The sequence below is a fragment of the Oncorhynchus keta genome, chromosome 21 (assembly GCF_023373465.1).
Source record: "Oncorhynchus keta strain PuntledgeMale-10-30-2019 chromosome 21, Oket_V2, whole genome shotgun sequence".
Classification (NCBI taxonomy): Eukaryota; Metazoa; Chordata; class Actinopteri; order Salmoniformes; family Salmonidae; genus Oncorhynchus; species Oncorhynchus keta.
The window spans coordinates 816,221-835,947 of record NC_068441.1 but is presented as its reverse complement, the minus strand read 5'-3'; the positions used below and the strand labels follow the sequence as shown (position 1 = coordinate 835,947).

The 19,727-nt window shown below is 41.8% G+C and overlaps 1 protein-coding gene across 9 annotated transcripts in view; it reads right to left on the bottom strand.

Moving 5' to 3' along the window:
- LOC118399907 (R3H domain-containing protein 2) overlaps positions 1 to 19,727 on the bottom strand; it is a 70,714-nt gene that overhangs the window by 48,492 nt on the left and 2,495 nt on the right. The window contains exon 1 of one of the 9 annotated variants that reach the window (XM_052473190.1): positions 4,966 to 5,198. The exons of the other annotated variants lie outside the window; for them this stretch is intronic. The gene's annotated coding sequence lies outside the window, so the exon portion shown is untranslated. Of the gene's footprint in view, positions 1 to 4,965; positions 5,199 to 19,727 lie in introns of those variants that run through there. 9 annotated transcript variants of the gene reach the window in all.

The window sequence follows — 19,727 nt, the reverse complement described above, 5'->3', positions numbered from 1 at the left end:
TCTAGTTCACATGTTCAAAAGCTGGCGCTGGTCCAGGCGAACTCAGACAAAAACTTCAAACCAAGTAGAGAATCAATCTTCAGGATGCCATTATCATATATATCCAATAACGTTCCAAACGGAGCATTCGTTTTTGTCTACAGAGTAATGGAACTCAAGGCGATATAATGACGACTGCACGTAACCAGGAACTGGCATTCTGCCAGACCAGTGACTCAAATAGCTGCCATCCGGTCCCACATCACACTTGAGGCTTCATTCCACGTTCTACTGACTGTTGACATCTAGTGGAATGCGTAGGAAGTGCGAACAGATCCATATCTTATTTGGATGTGAATAGGCGATGAGTTGAAAATCAACCAACCCCAGAATTTCCACTTCCTGTTTGGAAGTTTGCCTGCCCTATGAGTTGTTTTACTCACAGACATAATTCAAACCGTTTTAGAAACTTCAGAGTGTTTTCTATCCAATAGTAATAATAATATGCATATATTAGCATGTGGGACAGAGTAGGAGGCAGTTCACTATGGGCACGCAATTCATCCAAGGTGAAAATGCTGCCCCCTATCCCTAAAAGGTTCCTCTTGAAGCTAGGGGGCACTATTTTTATGTTTGGAAAAATAACGTTCCCAAGTAAACGGCCTAATTCTCAGGACCAGATGCTAGCATATGCATATAATTGACATTTTAGGATAGAAAACACTAACATTTCCAAAACTGTCAAAATAGTCTGAGTATAACAGAACTGATATTGCAGTTCTTATTTTGAAACCCTTCTGTTCCTATGCATGCTTATCCTTCATTTAAAAGGGATATCTACCAGATTCCTTTTTCTATGGCTTCCCTAAGGTGTCAGCAGTCTTTAGACATAGTTTCAGGCTTTTATTTAGAAAAATTAGTGTGAAAGATCACATAAGTGGATAGGTGGGGGGGCTCTGAGTGAGTTTTTGTGCTACAGTGCCTTGCGAAAGTATTCGGCCCCTTGAACTTTGCAACCTTTTGCCACATTTCAGGCTTCAAACATAAAGATATAAAACTATTTTTTTTGTGAAGAATCAACAACAAGTGGGACACAATCAGGAAGTGGAATGACATTTATTGGATATTTCAAACTTTTTTAACAAATCAAAAACTGAAAAATTGGGCATGCAAAATTATTCAGCCCCTTTACTTTCAGTGCAGCAAACTCTCTCCAGAAGTTCAGTGATGATCTCTGAATGATCCAATGTTGACCTAAATTACTAATGATGATAAATACAATCCACCTGTGTGTAATCAAGTCTCCGTATAAATGCACCTGCACTGTGATAGTCTCAGAGGTCTGTTAAAAGCGCAGAGAGCATCATGAAGAACAAGGAACACCAGGCAGGTCCGAGATACTGTTGTGAAGAAGTTTAAAGCCGGATTTGGATACAAAAAGATTTCCCAAGCTTTAAACATCCCAAGGAGCACTGTGCAAGCGATAATATTGAAATGGAAGGAGTATCAGACCACTGCAAATCTACCAAGACCTGGCCGTCCCTCTAAACTTTCAGCTCATACAAGGAGAAGACTGATCAGAGATGCAGCCAAGAGGCCCATGATCACTCTGGATGAACTGCAGAGATCTACAGCTGAGGTGGGAGATTCTGTCCATAGGACAACAATCAGTCGTATATTGCACAAATCTGGCCTTTATGGAAGAGTGGCAAGAAGAAAGCCATTTCTTAAAGATATCCATAAAAAGTGTTGTTTAAAGTTTGCCACAAGCCACCTGGGAGACACAAACATGTGGAAGAAGGTGCTCTGGTCAGATGAAACCAAAAATTGAACTTTTTGTCAACAATGCAAAACGTTATGTTTGGCGTAAAAGCAACACAGCTCATCACCCTGAACTCCCCATCCCCACTGTCAAACATGGTGGTGGCAGCATCATGGTTTGGGCCTGCTTTTCTTCAGCAGGGACAGGGAAGATGGTTAAAACTGATGGGAAGATGGATGGAGCCAAATACAGGACCATTCTGGAAGAAAACCTGATGGAGTCTGCAAAAGACCTGAGACTGGGACGGAGATGTGTCTTCCAACAAGACAATGATCCAAAACATAAAGCAAAATCTACAATGAAATGGTTCAAAAATAAACATATCCAGGTGTTAGGATGGCCAAGTCAAAGTCCAGAGCTGAATCCAATCGAGAATCTGTGGAAAGAACTGGAAACTGCTGTTCACAAATGCTCTCCAGCCAACCTCACTGAGCTCGAGCTGTTTTGCAAGGAGGAATGGGAAAAAATGTCAGTCTCTCGATGTGCAAAACTGATAGACATACCCCAAGCGACTTACAGCTGTAATCGCAGCAAAAGGCGGCGCGAAAGTATTAACTTAACCTGTTACTCCTACCCCCTACTTTTTCGAACATTCTGTTAAAAATCACGCAACATTTCAGCGCCCTGCAAATCATGCCAGGAATATAGTATATGCATATGATTAGTATGTGTGGATAGAAAACACTCAGACGTTTATAAAACTGGTTAAATCACGGCTGTGACTATAACAGAACGTGCGTTTCATCGAAAAGTGCAGGAAAATCTGATCACTGAAAATGGGAAAATATATCCATGCGCCAAACTTGAACCACATTAAATGGGGCCGAGGTTGCAATACCTACAGCTTCCACACGATGTCAACAGTCTTGTCATTTGCCTACGATTTGTTTCTTGGTCAAACAGACACGAGGCAGCGCAGTTCCTCCGGTCTCCGACCGGATATTTTGGTTGAGATTTATCCGGACATTATTTCCAGACGTACAGCTATAGAATATACATCGCATCGTGATCAATTTGATCGCTTATTAACATTTACTAATACCTAAAGTTGCATTACAAAAGTATTTCTAAGTGTTTTGTGGAAGTTTATCGTCGACTTTAATTTTAAAAAATGACGTTACGTTATAAAACGCTATAAAGAAGGCAGATTTTCATTCACCTGAAAGAGCTAATGAGACAGAAAGAGAAACGAGAGAGAGAGAGTGATTGGTGTGAGGGAGGAGAGAAGAAGACACTATGCTATAAATAGCAGCAGATTTTTTTATTCAAGAGGATTTTGCTGCTGCGCTCTCTTTCTCAGTCTCTGGGAGGATCTCAATTGCATACTGTGGTCCTTCTGTAGCTCAGTTGGTAGAGCATGGCGCTTGTAACGCCAGGGTAGTGGGTTCGATCCCCGGGACCACCCATACGTAGAATGTATGCACACATGACTGTAAGTCGCTTTGGATAAAAGCGTCTGCTAAATGGCATATATTATATTATTATTATTATATTATACTCTCTCTCCTCACCTCCTTCTCAAAACCCATTGTAGGAGAAGGTCAGAGGGGAGGGACCTCTGGCTTTCTCATCCAATGGGTTTTGAGAGAAGGAGGCGAGGAGAAAGGATGCGGGGAGTACGCAATTGAGATTCTCCCCCTCTTTCGCACGCGCTCATCGCCGTCTCTCCCTCTAGCAAACACTCTTTTCTCCCTCCATCTCCTACCCACCTTCTTTTCTTCTGTCACCTGCATCCACTTTCTCCCCATCTCTCCACCTCACTCTCTGTTCCTAGCACATTATGTTCTGTGTTAGTCTTAACGGTTAGCCAGATGTTCCCACCCAATGTTTTGTAAGAATCATCTATTTGCGGTCACATATAGCTACAGTACAGAACACATCTCCATGGATAGCAGGCTCCTTATGACGAATTCTGTCTGTCTCCCCCCCTTCTCTGCGTAGATGCACAAACCAACTAAGCCACCAACGGGGTGACCTCGCTCCCACTCCCTTCCTCCCCAATTCTTTCACTCCCTGTCACCATCTCTCCTGGCTCAGTCTCTGTTATCCCTCCCTCTACTACCTCCCTTCTGTCCTCTCTGCTCCATGACAGGTCCCAAAGAGACGGATCCTTCTTGTCAACTCTCCACCCCTGCCCCCCCTCCCGCCCGCCTACAGGCCAACACAGTAGCAGGGAATTCCTCATTACCTCAGCACTGTCTTCACCAAAGTGTGTGTTCTCACACTAGCCAACCCACACACTAGCACAATAAAGCCATAATTATGCAGCATAGCCTACATGCACCACTAATAAAATGGAACAGTCCATAGACATAGTTAGATAGTCGGTGATTTCATTAACATCACAATTAATAATAATAATATAATAATATGCCATTTAGCAGACGCTTTTATCCAAAGCGACTTACAGGTCATGTGTGCATACATTCTACGTATGGGTGGTCCCGGGAATCGAACCCACTATCCTGGCGTTACAAGCGCCATGCTCTACCAACTGTGCTAAAACCAGTACATCCAAACCATCTAAAAACCAATGCAGGTGAACAGATTACAGAAGGGTAAATAGATTGATTATAAAACCGTGGTTATGGGGACAAATGGAAAGTTACATACCGGAATATTATTTTAATGATCTCTTATCATTTTGACAATATCACAATAATATTTTTTTGCACCAACATTTTCCAATGCTTTTTAAAATAGGGAGCCAATTTGTTTTCAGCACTTTTATTTCCTTGACTGATCAAAACTTGTTTTCTAATGTTCTCATCTCCCTGCAGCAGACACATGGTGAGCAATATGTTTGGAACATCAAATCACAATGAAGTCACAGAATCAAAAATACATAACCGGTACGTAAGTATCGTGATAATATCGTATTGTGAGGTACCTGGCAATTCCCAGCCCTATAAAACTGTACTTTATAGAAGCTATTCTAAGCTCCAGATAGATGTCAGCTACCGTAGAGCCAGGCAGGAAGCTAAATCATACTTTAGCAACGTTACAAAAGACAGGATACGAACAGAGACCGATAAGAGGCGATAAGCTAAGGCAATCCACCGAATAATAGTTTGAAGTTTAACTTTGACACATCCGGCGTAACTGGTAAATGTGAATAATACAAAACACAGTGGCGCACACGCAAACACACATCGCTTGCTTACTGTGTTTAGAGATTTGCAGCTCCCATGCAGAGGTTTTGCAGGATGAATGATCGGGTGGAACGACAGGCTACAACATATCGCTATGCTAGCAGATCGCTGACATCACTTTAGTCTCAATAAAAACTGACTGTATCCGAGGAGAATCCATCCGTCCCCCACGGGCATCTAGCCTAAAGCTTATTTTATGGTCTGGGAGCACTCACGGTCTTGTCTGTCCTCGCCGTCTGTTCTAGCTAGCTGTACATGGTCGGAGCTATGTCGAGGGTTTTGTAAACGAGGAAGGAAGGACCCCTCTTTTGACTGCCCCTTTTTCTGAATGAAGTGTACAAGCACAGAGACTGTGAGCGAGAGAGCGAGCAAGCACTCTCCTCTCACTATATCATGTGCACACTGCTCTGCCTTACTCTACTCCTTCACCAACCCTCCCTTCCTCGCACTCCCTCTCCCTTTCTCTCTCAGTAACAATATAATTGTGCTGACAGGCAGCCCAGGGCTAGTGAGGAAACCCAGCTGTTTAAAGGACTACGTCACTGGGGGAGCAGCACGACGGCAAGACACACTTCAATGACGAGAAACGGACAATGAAATGTTCATTCCTCCATTCACCCACTCAAGGTTTGCATTGCATCCCTCCTTGCTGTATAGGAAGCCACATATAACCTAGATCCACAAAAGCAAGCCGTGTGACCATCTCTAGCCATCAAGTCCTCAATTACAACCAACAGTGCTAGATTCTCTACTACACTAGTCTCATTCAGTGCCCTTGGGTTTGGATGAAAAACAAACTGGTGTTGGTAGGAGAAATGCACTGCAGGGGTATGGATGGGCATAAAGAAAGAAAAAAAGAAAGAAAAGATTGCAAGAAAGAGCTCATTAGCAGGGGGAAAAGATCATTCCCTAGACAGGATGAATGGATTTGAATCATCTTCCCTAGTTCTCCCTGCCTGCAACAAGCCCTGACTGCAGCACAGAATGTGTAAAGGCAGTCAAAAGTTCAGCAGCATCAGAAAGAGAGGCTGGATTGGACTTGAAAAGGGTCAGAAGAGCAGCAGGATTGGGGTCAATTCAGAAAATTGGAATTTCAGTTTACCTTGAGAAATAAATCAGACCGATGCACTGAATTAAGTGTGCACTAAAAAAATCATAGAACATACACATTTTTTGACAGTGAAGATAACAGTTGTACATTTTGCTCTACACTCCAGTATTTTGGATTTGAAATTAAATGTTTCACTGGAATTACAGGACCAGTAGCGGCGCGAAAGGGCTGGGTTGAGATTATAAACAAGAGGCGGGTGTGTCGAGGCGTGCCCCCTTACTGGCAAATCAGAACATGCTCCATGGCTAAATATGTAGTTGCTCCAAGTTGCGTATTTATGGTCTTTCATCCCATTTCGTTCTCAAATCTGTTAGTTCGTAATAACCTAGTTCATTAAATGTCCCGCATTTGCTTAATATTTTGCACATGTTTGCAGTCCACATTGTTCTAATTGCATTGCTCCAATATGGAAAAATAATGGTTAAAAACACAGGCTACAGCATTCACACTGGCCTAATTGCAAATTATCAATTGCAAATTGCTGTCTGGACATGAACTTGCCAACTTGGTCAATAAGCAAGATTCAATCCACCAGGCTATTGATAAGACCTAAAAAGACAGTATAATTCTAATAAAAACAACTTTTTTTAAATAGGCTGTGTCTAAATACAGTTATAAGCAACATATTTGCTCCCCGTGGGCGCATAATAATAAAGACAAGGCAACAAACCGGAGGGTTTTACACACATCCAAACTGTTCATAGGAGCTGGATAAATACCCAATATGAAGAGAAAGAGAAGGAATGTCCACTTAACATTATACTGAATGCAGGGACCATCTTACAGATGACATTTGCAATTATCAGAAATAGCTGGCGAAATTGCACCGCATTTTAAACCATATAACCTACCGTTCAAAACGTTTGTGTTCACTTAGAAATGTCCTCGTTTTTGAAAAAAAAAAAATGTTTTGTCCATTAACATCAAATTGATCAGAAATACAGTGTAGACATTGTTGTAAATGACTATTATAGCTGGAAATGGCAGATTATTTTATGGAAAAATACTACATAGTAGGCGTACAGAGGCCCATTACCAACAACCATCACTCCTGTGGAGTGAAAACAATAAGAGATCCAATTTAGTGATTTTCTGAGGTACTTCTGAGATTGTTCTCCGTCCCCTGTGTTCCAGTTGTGTTAGCTAATCCAAGTTTATCATTATAACAAGTTTATCATTATAAAAGGCTAGTTGATCATTTCAAAAACCCTTCTGCAATTATGTTAGCACAGCTGCAAACTGTTGTTCTGATTAAAGAAGCAATAAATCTGGCCTTCTTCAGACTAGTTGAGTATCTGGGCCATCAGCATTTGTGGGTTCGATTACAGGCTCAAAATGGCCAGAAAGAAAGACCTTTCTTCTGAAACTCATCAGTCTACTGTTGTTCTGAGAAATGAAGGCTATTCCATGCGAGAAAGTGCCAAAAAACTGAAGATCTCGCAGAACGCTGTGTACTACTCCCTTCACAGAACAGCACAAACTCGCTCTAAACAGAATAGAAAGAGTGGGAGGCCCCAGTGCACAACTGAGCAAGAGGACAAGTAGAGAGGACAAGTCTAGTTTGAGAAACAGACACCTCAAGTCCTCAACTGGCAGCTTCATTAAATAGTACCAGCAAAACACCAATCTCAACAGTGGAGAGGCAAATCTGGGATGCTGGCTTTCTAGGCAAAGTTCCTCTGTCCAGTGTGTGTGTTCTTTTGCCCATCTTAGTCATTTATATTTATTGGCCAGTCTGAGATATGGCTTTTTCCTTTGCATCTCCGCCTATATGGCTAGCAGTCACAAGTAAACTAGCTAACGAAAAAGCAAGGTCGTTTTTTGCAAAAACGATGCATGGCCCCATCATATTTCTAATGTTGATCATTGAAAGAATGTAGCCAGCTACATTAACCATTTTGCAATTTAACTTTAACTTTTCAACAAAACCTACACTCTATCCCTCAGATGTCAACAACTACAGACCAGTATCCATTCTTTCTTTTCTCTCCAAAACTCTTGAACGTGCCGTCCTTGGCCAGCTCTCCCGCTATCTCTCTCAGAATGACCTTCTTGATCCAAATCAGTCAGGTTTCAAGACTAGTCATTCAACTGAGACTGCTCTTCTCTGTATCACGGAGGCGCTCCGCACCGCTAAAGCTAACTCTCTCTCCTCTGCTCTCATCCTTCTAGACCTATCGGCTGCCTTCGATACTGTGAACCATCAGATCCTCCTCTCCACCCTCTCCGAGTTGGGCATCTCCGGCGCGGCCCACGCTTGGTTGCGTCCTACCTGACAGGTCGCTCCTACCAGGTGGCGTGGCGAGAATCTGTCTCCTCACCACGCGCTCTCACCACTGGTGTCCCCCAGGGCTCTGTTCTAGGCCCTCTCCTATTCTCGCTATACACCAAGTCACTTGGCTCTGTCATAACCTCACATGGTCTCTCCTATCATTGCTATGCAGACGACACACAATTAATCTTCTCCTTTCCTCCTTCTGATGACCAGGTGGTGAATCGCATCACTGCATGTCTGGCAGACATATCAGTGTGGATGACGGATCACCACCTCAAGCTGAACCTCGGCAAGACGGAGCTGCTCTTCCTCCCGGGGAAGGACTGCCCGTTCCATGATCTCGCCATCACGGTTGACAACTCCATTGTGTCCTCCTCCCAGAGCGCTAAGAACCTTGGCGTGATCCTGGACAACACCCTGTCGTTCTCAACTAACATCAAGGCGGTGGCCCGTTCCTGTAGGTTCATGCTCTACAACATCCGCAGAGTACGACCCTGCCTCACACAGGAAGCGGCGCAGGTCCTAATCCAGGCACTTGTCATCTCCCGTCTGGATTACTGCAACTCGCTGTTGGCTGGGCTCCCTGCCTGTGCCATTAAACCCCTACAACTCATCCAGAACGCCGCAGCCCGTCTGGTGTTCAACCTTCCCAAGTTCTCTCACGTCACCCCGCTCCTCCGCTCTCTCCACTGGCTTCCAGTTGAAGCTCGCATCCGCTACAAGACCATGGTGCTTGCCTACGGAGCTGTGAGGGGAACGGCACCTCAGTACCTCCAGGCTCTGATCAGGCCCTACACCCAAACAAGGGCACTGCGTTCATCCACCTCTGGCCTGCTCGCCTCCCTACCACTGAGGAAGTACAGTTCCCGCTCAGCCCAGTCAAAACTGTTCGCTGCTCTGGCTCCCCAATGGTGGAACACACTCCCTCACGACGCCAGGACAGCGGAGTCAATCACCACCTTCCGGAGACACCTGAAACCCCACCTCTTTAAGGAATACCTAGGATAGGATAAAGTAATCCTTCTCACCCCCCCCTTAAAAGATTTAGATGCACTATTGTAAAGTGGCTGTTCCACTGGATGTCATAAGGTGAATGCACCAATTTGTAAGTCGCTCTGGATAAGAGCGTCTGCTAAATGACTTAAATGTATGTAAATGTAACTTGCTACCAGAGAAAAACTACAATGGAGGAAAGTACCAGAGAAAAGTAGCCTACACATTATTCAGAGCGCTGTCTGGTGATCCAATGATGTGAGCAAAGACAGGCCTAATTTCATGCTTCAGTTGCACTTTTACATACATGATCTGGAGCAAAATCCTTTGAGCATGGACAGAGTTTACAAATAAGAAGCATTTTAGATCTGCATTTACAAAAAGCAGCAAGATATTTTCGTTCCTTTTCTGTGTGAAAAATGCAGAATGCTGCATTAACGTGACCCCTGACATCAAGCGTGTCTACACATTTTTGGGCTGCATTTACAGTTTGTTTTGGTTGTGCTTCGGTGAGAAAGAGGAACAAAGATCATACACCTTGTTGTTGGCAAAGGGGAGAGGGAATTTGTTCCTCTAACTTTCTCACTCATCATTATTCACAATTCATTAAAACCAGTTAAGCATTAGGGGGGCGCTATTCAAATTTTTGGATGAAAAACGTTCCCGTTTTAAACAAGATATTTTGTCACAAAGATGCTCGACTATGAATATAATTGACAACATTGGAGAGAAAACACTGACGTTTCCAAAACTGCAAAGATATTGTCTGCGAGTGCAACAGAACTGATGTTACAGGCGAAACCCAGATAGAAATCCAACCAGGAAGTGCCGCATTTTTTTAAACCGCCTCATGCCAATGATTCCTTATATGGCTGTGAATGAGCTACGAATGAGCTTACGTTTTCCACGTATTCCCCAAGGTGTCTACAGCATTGTGACGTCTTTTTACGCATTTCCATTGAAGAATAGCCAAAAGTCCCATATAAAGCAAGTGGTCACATGGTGTCTCCCGCAGAAAATCTCCGTAAAATACTGAGGTAGCCATTTTTCCAATCGCTTCTTATGAGAAACCAATTGCCTCGACGGATATATTATCGAATATATATGTTAAAAACACCTTGAGGATGGATCCTAAACAACGTTTGCCGTGTTAATTTTGAAAAAAGTTTGGCGTTGTAGTGGTAGCATTTTCCGGTCGATTTCTCAGCCAAGCATGATGAACAAACGAGAGCTATTTCACCTACAAAAATAATATTTTTGGAAAAAAGGAACATTTTGCTATCTAAATGGGAGTCTCCTGAGTGAAAGCATCCGAAGTTCTTCAAAGGTAAATGATTTCATTTGGTTGCTTTTCTTATTTTCGTTAAAATGTTGCCTGCTGCCAGCAGAGCCTAGCATAGCATTATGCCATGATAAAACTTACACAGATGCTTGTCTAGCGTTGGCTGTAACGCATATTTTTTGAAAATCTGAGATGACAGTGTTGTTAACAAAAGGCTAAGCTTGTGTTTGAATATATTTATTTTATTTGCGATTTTCATGAATAGGAAAAGTTTAGGGGTATTTATGTCCGCTGCGTTATGCTAATTCTTTTGAGGCTATGATTACGATCCCGGATCCGGGATTGCTATTTTCAAGAGGTTTTAATGATACTCCATAATCATGGTAGCATCCACATGGATGTAGTGTGGAAAAAGATCCCATTCTTATTTACAATAAAAAGTGACTCCAAATGACAACACATTAATTATTCTGTTCCTATTGGGCAAAACAATCTGAAACAACCAAAAGTAACTGCAAAGGCATCGAACAAGCTTGATGTAGTCATTGCGTGCTAGGAATATGCGACCAAATACTAAACTCTTGACTACTTTGATACAGTAAGTGGATTTGTCCAAATACTTATGTGGAAAAATATATACATAAAGTGCTAAAACAGATATGAAAATAATGCGATGGAAAATGTTATGTTTGTACTTTTCTAATAGCCAATTTCTGTGTTCATGCAAGTGACTGATTGAACGTGCCTGGGAGGAATACTCACTATCAGTATGTTTCAAATTTGGTATTAAGCCCAGATCTTTGTTTTGAGAATGGAAAGGTATATCTCAGTTTCAAGGTCTCAGCTTGGAGAGGAGAATCCTCGTGAGGTATTGGTCGGTAACATGCATGAGCCAAACAATAATGATGAATTAAGAACGATGAATCACGCAAATATAACTTGTGTGTGTAAGCAGTAAATAAAAGAGAACAGGACTGCCCCGGGGGAGCTCACTTCAGACTGGTACTTTATGCATTTAAGTTTGACTGTGACCTCTCCAGCTTGTTGTTAATAAACAATGATTAATTTAAGATAGAAATTCTACACAGGGACACTCAAAGTCTACGACAATACACTAATAAAAGCCTTCCACAAGCTTCCCACAATAAGTTGGGTGAATTTTGGCACATTCCTCCTGACAGAGCTGGTGTACCTGAGTCAGGTTTGTAGGCCTCCTTGCAAGCACACGCTTTTTCAGGTGTGCCCACAAATTTTCTATGGGATTGAGGTCAGGCTTTGTGATGGCCACTCCAATACCTTGACTTTGTTGTCCTTAAGCCCTTTTGCCACAACTTTGGAAGTATGTTTGGGGTCATTGTCCATTTGAAAGACCCATTTGCGACCAAGCTTTAACTTCCTGACTGATGTTTCGGGATGTTGTTTCAATATATCCACATAATTCCCCTACCTCATGATCGCATCTAGTTTAAGTGCACCAGTCCCTCCTGCAGCAAAGCACCCACAAAACATGATGCTGCCACCCCTGTGCTTCACAGTTGGGATGGTGTTCTTCAGCTTGCAAGCCTCCCCCTTTTTCCTCCAAACATAACGATGGTCATTATGGCCAAACAGTTATATTTGTGTTTCATCAGACCAGGGGACATTTTTCCAAAAAGTATGATCTTTGTCCCTATGTGCAGGTGCAAACTGTAGTCTGCCTTCTTTATGGCAGTTTTGGAGCAGTGGCTTCTTCCTTGCTGAGCAGCCTTTCAGGTTATGTCAATATAGGACTCGTTTTACTGTGGATACATATACTTTTGTACCTGTTTCCTCCAGCATCTTCACAAGGTCTTTTGCGCTCCTGAGCGGTATAACGGCTGCGTGGTCCCATGGTGTTTATACTTGCGTACTATTGTTAGTACAGATGAACGTGGTACCTTCAGGCATTTGGAAATTGCTCCCAAGGATGAACCAGACTTTTAGAGGTCTACAATTTTTTGTGGAAATTGGTGCGCAAAACTCAGCTGCTGGTATTTTTCCATGGGATTCTGAGAAAAACCATGCTTCCACGAACGGCATATCAATGAAGAGATATTTGACAAGACACCTTGATTGATTCAAACGTTTGCCATTGTTTCGGTCGATATTATGGAGTTAATTCGGAAAAAAGTTTGACGTGTAGGTGACTGAATTTTCGGTTCGTTTCGGTAGCCAAATGTGATGTACAAAACGGAGCGATTTGTCCTACACAAAGAATCTTTCAGGAAAAAGTGGACACCTGCTATGTAACTGAGAGTCTCCTCATTGAAACATCTGAAGTTCTTCAAAGGTAAATTATTTTATTTGATTGCTTTGCTGGTTTTTGTGAATATGTTGCGTGCTAAATGCTACGCTAAATGCTAAGCTAGCTATCAACACTTACACAAATTATTGATTTTCTATGGTTCAAAAGCATATTTTGAAAATCTGAGATGACAGTGTTGTTAAGAAAAGGCTAAGCTTGAGAACAGGCATATTTATTTCATTTCATTTGCGATTTTCAGAAATCGTTAACGTTGCGTTATGGTAATGAGCTTGAGCAGTAGTCACGATCCCGGATCCGGGATGAGGGGTTCTATGAGGTGAAGAGGTTAAAACACCGTGGCTAATATACACTAAAGCGTCTAAAGAGCTTTATTGGCTTGGCTATTTTGGCTAGAAAGCTCCTGAGGTGGCGGACAAACTGTTGCTGCTGCTGAAAGAAGCGTTCCGTCCACTAGATTTTACACCACACCAACAGCATTGCCTTAAATTCCCACACCGCCATCTGCTGACTGGACTGGGTAACGTAGTAGAGTAAAATGTATATTTAATTTTCAGACAAAAGTTAGTGTAGAACAAACAGTTATGTTTTTGCGTTATTACATATTTATTCACTTATTTCCAGATATCTTCTAAACTACCTACAATGCACTATTTCTCAATGTCATATGGAGGATCTACTCTGTGCTACGGAGTGTGTATGCTAGCTCAAGCTTGCAAATGTTAGCCACACCTCATGCTTTCCATGTACTGTGTGACTGTGTTATCTAGAGAGAACCCATTATAACGGTAGGCTCTGGTGCCTTCTTGCCGTGGGCTCAAAAGGAAAGAGAAAATCATACATATCATACAAAGTGATAAGCTTTGAGGGCACTATGGTGTTGAATGCTAAGCTGTAGTAAATGAATAACATTCTCACATAGGTGTTCCTTTTGTCCAGGTGGGAAAGGGCAGTGTGGAGTGCAATAGAGATTGCATCATCTGTGGATCTGTTGGTCGGTATGCAAATTGTAGTGGGTCTAGGGTTTCTGGGATAATGGTGTTGATGTTAGCCATGACCAGCCTTTCAAAGCACTTCATGGCTACAGACGTGAGTGCTACGGGTCGGTAGTCATTTAGGCAGGTTACCTTAGTGTTCTTGGGCACAGGCACTATGGTGGTCTGCTTAAAACATGTTGGTATTCCAGACTCAGACAGGGAGAGGTTGAAAATGTCAGTGAAGACACTTGCCAGTTGGTCAGCGCATGCTCGGAGTTCACGTCCTGGTAATCCGTCTGGCCCTGCGGCCTTGTGAATGTTAACCTGTCTAAAGGTCTTACTTATATCGGCTGAGGAGAGAATGATCACACGGTCTTCCAGCTGATGCTCCCATGCATGTTTCAGTGTTACATGCCTCGAAGCAAGCATAGAAGTAGTTTAGCTTATCTGGTAGGCATGTCACTGGGCAGCTCTTGGCTGTGCTTCCCTTTGTAATCTGTAATGGCTTGCAGGCCCTGCCACATTCGACGAGCGTCAGAGCCGAATTTTTTCCCATCCAGTTGCACATTTAACATGCTGATAACATGCTATTTAGTGGTGGGCTTCTTCCAAAATCAAGCATTGCTTGGTAACAGCAAATCATTTTTTTTGTTACTTGTATAAATATGAGCTGGGATATCTGTCCTGCAAATACTTTTGGTCCGACACTATATAAATTATTTGCAATGCACTTATTAGCATTTAGTTAGCATGCTCTATTGCATTTTATATGCATTTGTTAGCTTTTGGAGCAAAAGCTCAGTGTTTATTTTTTTTAAGCACCCCTTGTGTTCAGTGCCGGTATTACCGAATATGCTGGTATGGCCGGTATGGCACAAGGTCGGTTTGAAGATAATCTGGATACCACCCAGGCCTAACACACTTTCTCGCACACACACACACACACACACACACAGGTATGAACTAGAGGTTGACCGATTATGATTTTTCAACACCGATACCAATTATTGGAGGACCAAAAAAGCCAATGCCGATTTTTTTTTATGTATTTATTTATTTGTAATAATGGCAATTACAACAATACTGAACAAACACTTATTTTAACTTAATATAATACATTAAATAAATGTATCCTCAAATAAATAATGAAACATGTTCAATTTGGTTTAAATAATGCAAAAACAAAGTGTTGGAGAACAAAGTAAAAGTGCAATATGTGCCATGTAAGAAAGCTATGAAAGCTTATGAACATATGAGAGCTGGTGGTTCATTTTAACATGAGTCTTCAATATTCCCAGGTAAGAAGTTTTAGGTTGTAGTCATTATAGGAATTATAGGACTATTTCTCTCTATACCATTTGTAATTCATATACCTTTGACTATTGGATGTTCTTATAGGCACTTTAGTATTGCCAGTGTAACAGTATAGCTTCCGTCCCTCTCCTTGCCCCTACCTGGGCTCGAACCAGGAACACATCGACAACAGCCACCCTCGAAGCATCGTTACCCATTGCTCCACAGAGCAAGGGGAACAACTACTCCAAGTCTCAGAGCGAGTGACGTTTGAAATGCTATTAGCGCACACCCCGCTAACTAGATAGCAATTTCACATAGGTTACACCAGCCTAATCTCAGGAGTTGATACGCTTGAAGTCAAACAGCGCAATGCTTCAAGCATTGCGAAGAGCTGCTGGCAAACGCACAAAAGTGCTGTTTGAATGAATGCTTACGAGCCTGCCGCTGCCCAGTCAGAATGCTTCTATCAAATCATAGACTTAATTATAACATAACACACAGAAATACGAGCCTTAGGTCATTAATATGGTCAAATCCGGAAACTATCCTTTCGAAAATAAAACGTTTATTCTTTCAGTGAAATATGGAACCGTTCCATATTCTATCTAACAGATGGCATCCCTAAGTCGAAATATTGTTGTTACATTGTATGACATTTAATGTTATGTCATAATTATGTACAATTCTGGCAAAATAATTATGGTCTTTGTTAGGAATAAATGGACTTCACACAGTTCGCAATGAGCCAGGCGGCCCAAACTGCTGCATATACCCTGACTGCTTGCACGGAAGGAACGCAAGAGAAGTGACAATTTCCCTAGTTATAAGAAATTCATGTTGGCAGGCAATATTAACTAAATATGCAGGTTAAAAAATATATACTTGTGTATTGATTTTAAAGAAAGGCATTTATGTTTATGGTTGGTGCAACGACAGTGATTTCTTTTCACAAACGCGCTTGTTAAATCATCACCCGTTTGTCGAATTAAATCATCACCCGTTTGTCGAATTAAATCATCACCCGTTTGTCGAAGTAGGCTGTGATTCAATGAGAAATGAACAGGCTCCGCATCAATTATATGCAACGCAGGACACGCTAGATAACATAGTAATATCATCAACCATGTGTAGTTAACTAGTGATTATGTTTGATTTTTTTTATAAGATAAGTTTAATGCTAGCTAGCAACTTACCTTGGCTTCTTGCTGCCCTCGCGTAACAGGTAGTCAAGCCTGCTACGCAGGCTCCTCGTGGAGTGCAATGTAAGGCAGGTGGTTAGAGCTGTTCTTAACTGACTTGCCTTGTTAAATAAAAGGTGCAAAATATATATATATATATATATATAAATAATAATACAATTTAAAAAAGGCAAATGTGTCCAATAATACCGATTACCGATTGTTATGAAAACTTGAAATCGGCCCTAATTAATCAGCCATTCCGATTAATCGGTCGACCTCTAGTATGAACTGCATGCACCTCTCTCACATGCAGACACCGTTATGTATGAATGCATGCGCACACGCTCTCATGCATCATGACAAAAATATGGCAAATGTTAGGCTAGTTAAATACAATATTGTTGCTTAATTCAAACAAAATCAAAACATTACAACTCCACGTGCAGATTTTGGTCCTATTGCGTATGATAGTCCAGTTCCGTAGGAACGCTAGGGGGCTATGACGTTCTATCAAATGTAGTCACAGGCTGAATCTCAAACCAAACACATGGCCCATAACCCCTTTATCGAGTTGCCACTTGCCCTTGTGTTCAATAGTGATCAATCTAGTCTGTTAAGTGTTTTAACCTAAATTAGCAAAGACAACACGCACTTGACATCAACTGCCACTTATCAATATTCCAAAATTAAAAATCTATTTGGGACCATTGTCTCCTGTGACCTAAATTGTGCATGGCTCACTCACAATGATACACAGGCACTGGGGCAGACAGACGCATACTCTGATAGACAGTGAGAAAGTTGTAAAAACATCTCTATTCCTGTACAAGTAGGCTATATCGGTCACAAGTAATTTCATCAGCTGATTTAAATTGTTGTAGCCTGCTTGCGTCTAGCTAGCGTCACTGACAAACACAGGGATGGAGTTTTAGCTAGCTGGACACTGCACTGATAAACATTAGGGCTTGCACAATTACCATATAATCGAAGGTTATGGATGAAGACAGTCATGAAAATAAAACTGCCATAACCGTTTATGACCACCTATTATGCCCTCACTGACTTGAATGAGGATGTACGTTCTAGTCATTCAATTTCTATGGCAGCATATGCAGTCAGGAGCGGAGGAAAGAAAAATGTACATAGAAATAAAATCGATACAGTATATAGATATCTATACAGTATGGAAATAAATATATGAAGATATATAGCTGCGTAAAGTAGGGTCAGCTAAAAGCACAGAGAGCAGCAGCAGACTCGATACTGTACTGACTGGGGGGCAGAGCAGGCTGTTTCGCTGCTGTCACATACCTTTCATTGCCATTTTTCAACTTAACAACGATGACATGCCGAGCACCTTATATTCATGGCATATAATTTGAACGATGCAAATCTCATACTAACGCTACAGCATTGTTGCATTGGGTATGTTACATTTTCCCCTTTATTTACTTTTCCCCTTTATGATGATCGGGACCTGTTCGTGGTAGTTTCGTGATAACTGCAATGTGCCTTCAATTTAACCTTTATTTAACTAGGCAAGTCAGTTAAGAACAAATTCTTATTTTCAATGACGGCCTAGGAACAGTACCTTGTCAGCTCGAGGATTCGATCTTGCAACCTTTCGGTTACTGGTCCAACGCTCTAACCACTAGGCTACCTGCTGCCCCAAATTTATAAATCTCACAACAATGGATTTATTGCGTGCTTTTGTTTGGACATCTTGTGACTGAAATATCAGCTCTAATAGTGATGACTGATGATCCAGTTTCTCTCCCCCTCGATACCGGTTCATGTCTTCTCCAAGTGAGTGGTTTGCTGCCTCAAACCTCTCCTTTGCAGCACAAACCAGTTTCCCCCCCCAACCTTTTTCTGCGATAAAAGTACATGTTGACTGAATAAAATAATGTCACGACAGGCCTGACTGAAACAGCTAATGTCTGTAAACTTACCAAATGTCAACAAAATAAAATATGCTAGACAAGGTGGGATCTTTTTCTGCCTGTAAAATAGAATTGCTAGAATTGGCGGTGGGAAATGATTATGTGAAATATTTATATAATAACCATCATACCAAAGTAACTTGGAGTCACGTGATATGTTGTGGGGTCCTCCCCCTACGATTTGGGAAAGCATGCAGTTTATTAGGCTACAAATTACAGATTAAATAAGTGATATACTTCACAGGGTGGTGAAAGTGCACAGCGATGATGCTCCTTTCCAATAAATATAGAGGGTCTTAATCTGGTGACATGATGATCGATTCTTGACTGCAGTTTGACAAAAAAAATGATCTTGCTACTTTGTCCATAACAATGTCATCATGTAGGCTATACCTGCACTGTATCTGTGAGCTGTTGGCAAGAGCACACGTGCCAAGACCAGAGTGGGAACAGTCGCTATATAACGCAACCTTTTTTTGGGATAAACCAGTAACTTGTATTTTTTAAATTCCATACATGGGAATTTAACCACAAAAAAAAAGTTATTTTCATGTGCACTACATCATCACGCACAGCTTTTCATCCGCAAACAGTACAATTGATGGAAACATCTTGTTGGACAATGTGCATATTGTTTTCATACAGATTTTAGAATATTCGCATTCAAATTTGTCCTCAATTGGATGGAAGTCGAGCAACTGACAGTAATGGCAGGTCCAGTCTGGACCCACAGCCATGCAACCAACACACACACATCCAATGTAAACCTGGACCCAGAGCCCTGCAACCAGTCACCTATTCCATCCCAGCCTCCAGGTCTGATCAATTATTTACATTTAGCAAGCAGTGGAAGGATTATATACATCTAACAAGGCGTGGAGGGAAAGACAGTGAGAAGGAGAGATACACAGATAAATTGAGGGGGTAGATAGGAGAAGGAAGGAGAGGGAGGGAGAGGATGAATAGAGAGAGGGGGGAGAGGAGGAGAAAGAGAGAAGCAGCAGTAGCACCAGATCTGTGCTCAGGCAAAGATCTATAAATATCTCTTCACGTCTCTCTAGAAAAAGCCACCATCTCCACTGCCGCTCCTGCTGCAAACACAGAAGCAGATCTCAGGTAGACAAACTGATGAAACATGCTCTTTCCATGACAGACTGACCAGGTGAATGCTATGATCCCTTATTGATGTCACTTGTTAAATCCACTTCAAATCAGTGTAGATGAAGGGGAGGAGACAGGTTAAAGAAGAGTTGTTAAGCCTTGACATGGATTGTGTATGTGTGCCATTCAGAGCGAGAATAGGCAAGACACAATATGTAAGTGTTTTTGAATAGGGTAGAACAGAATGAGATGACTCATCACTTTGAATCACAATTACTCAGGGCTATCAAATCACCATCTCAAAGAATTATATTTATGATAGAAAACTATAGGC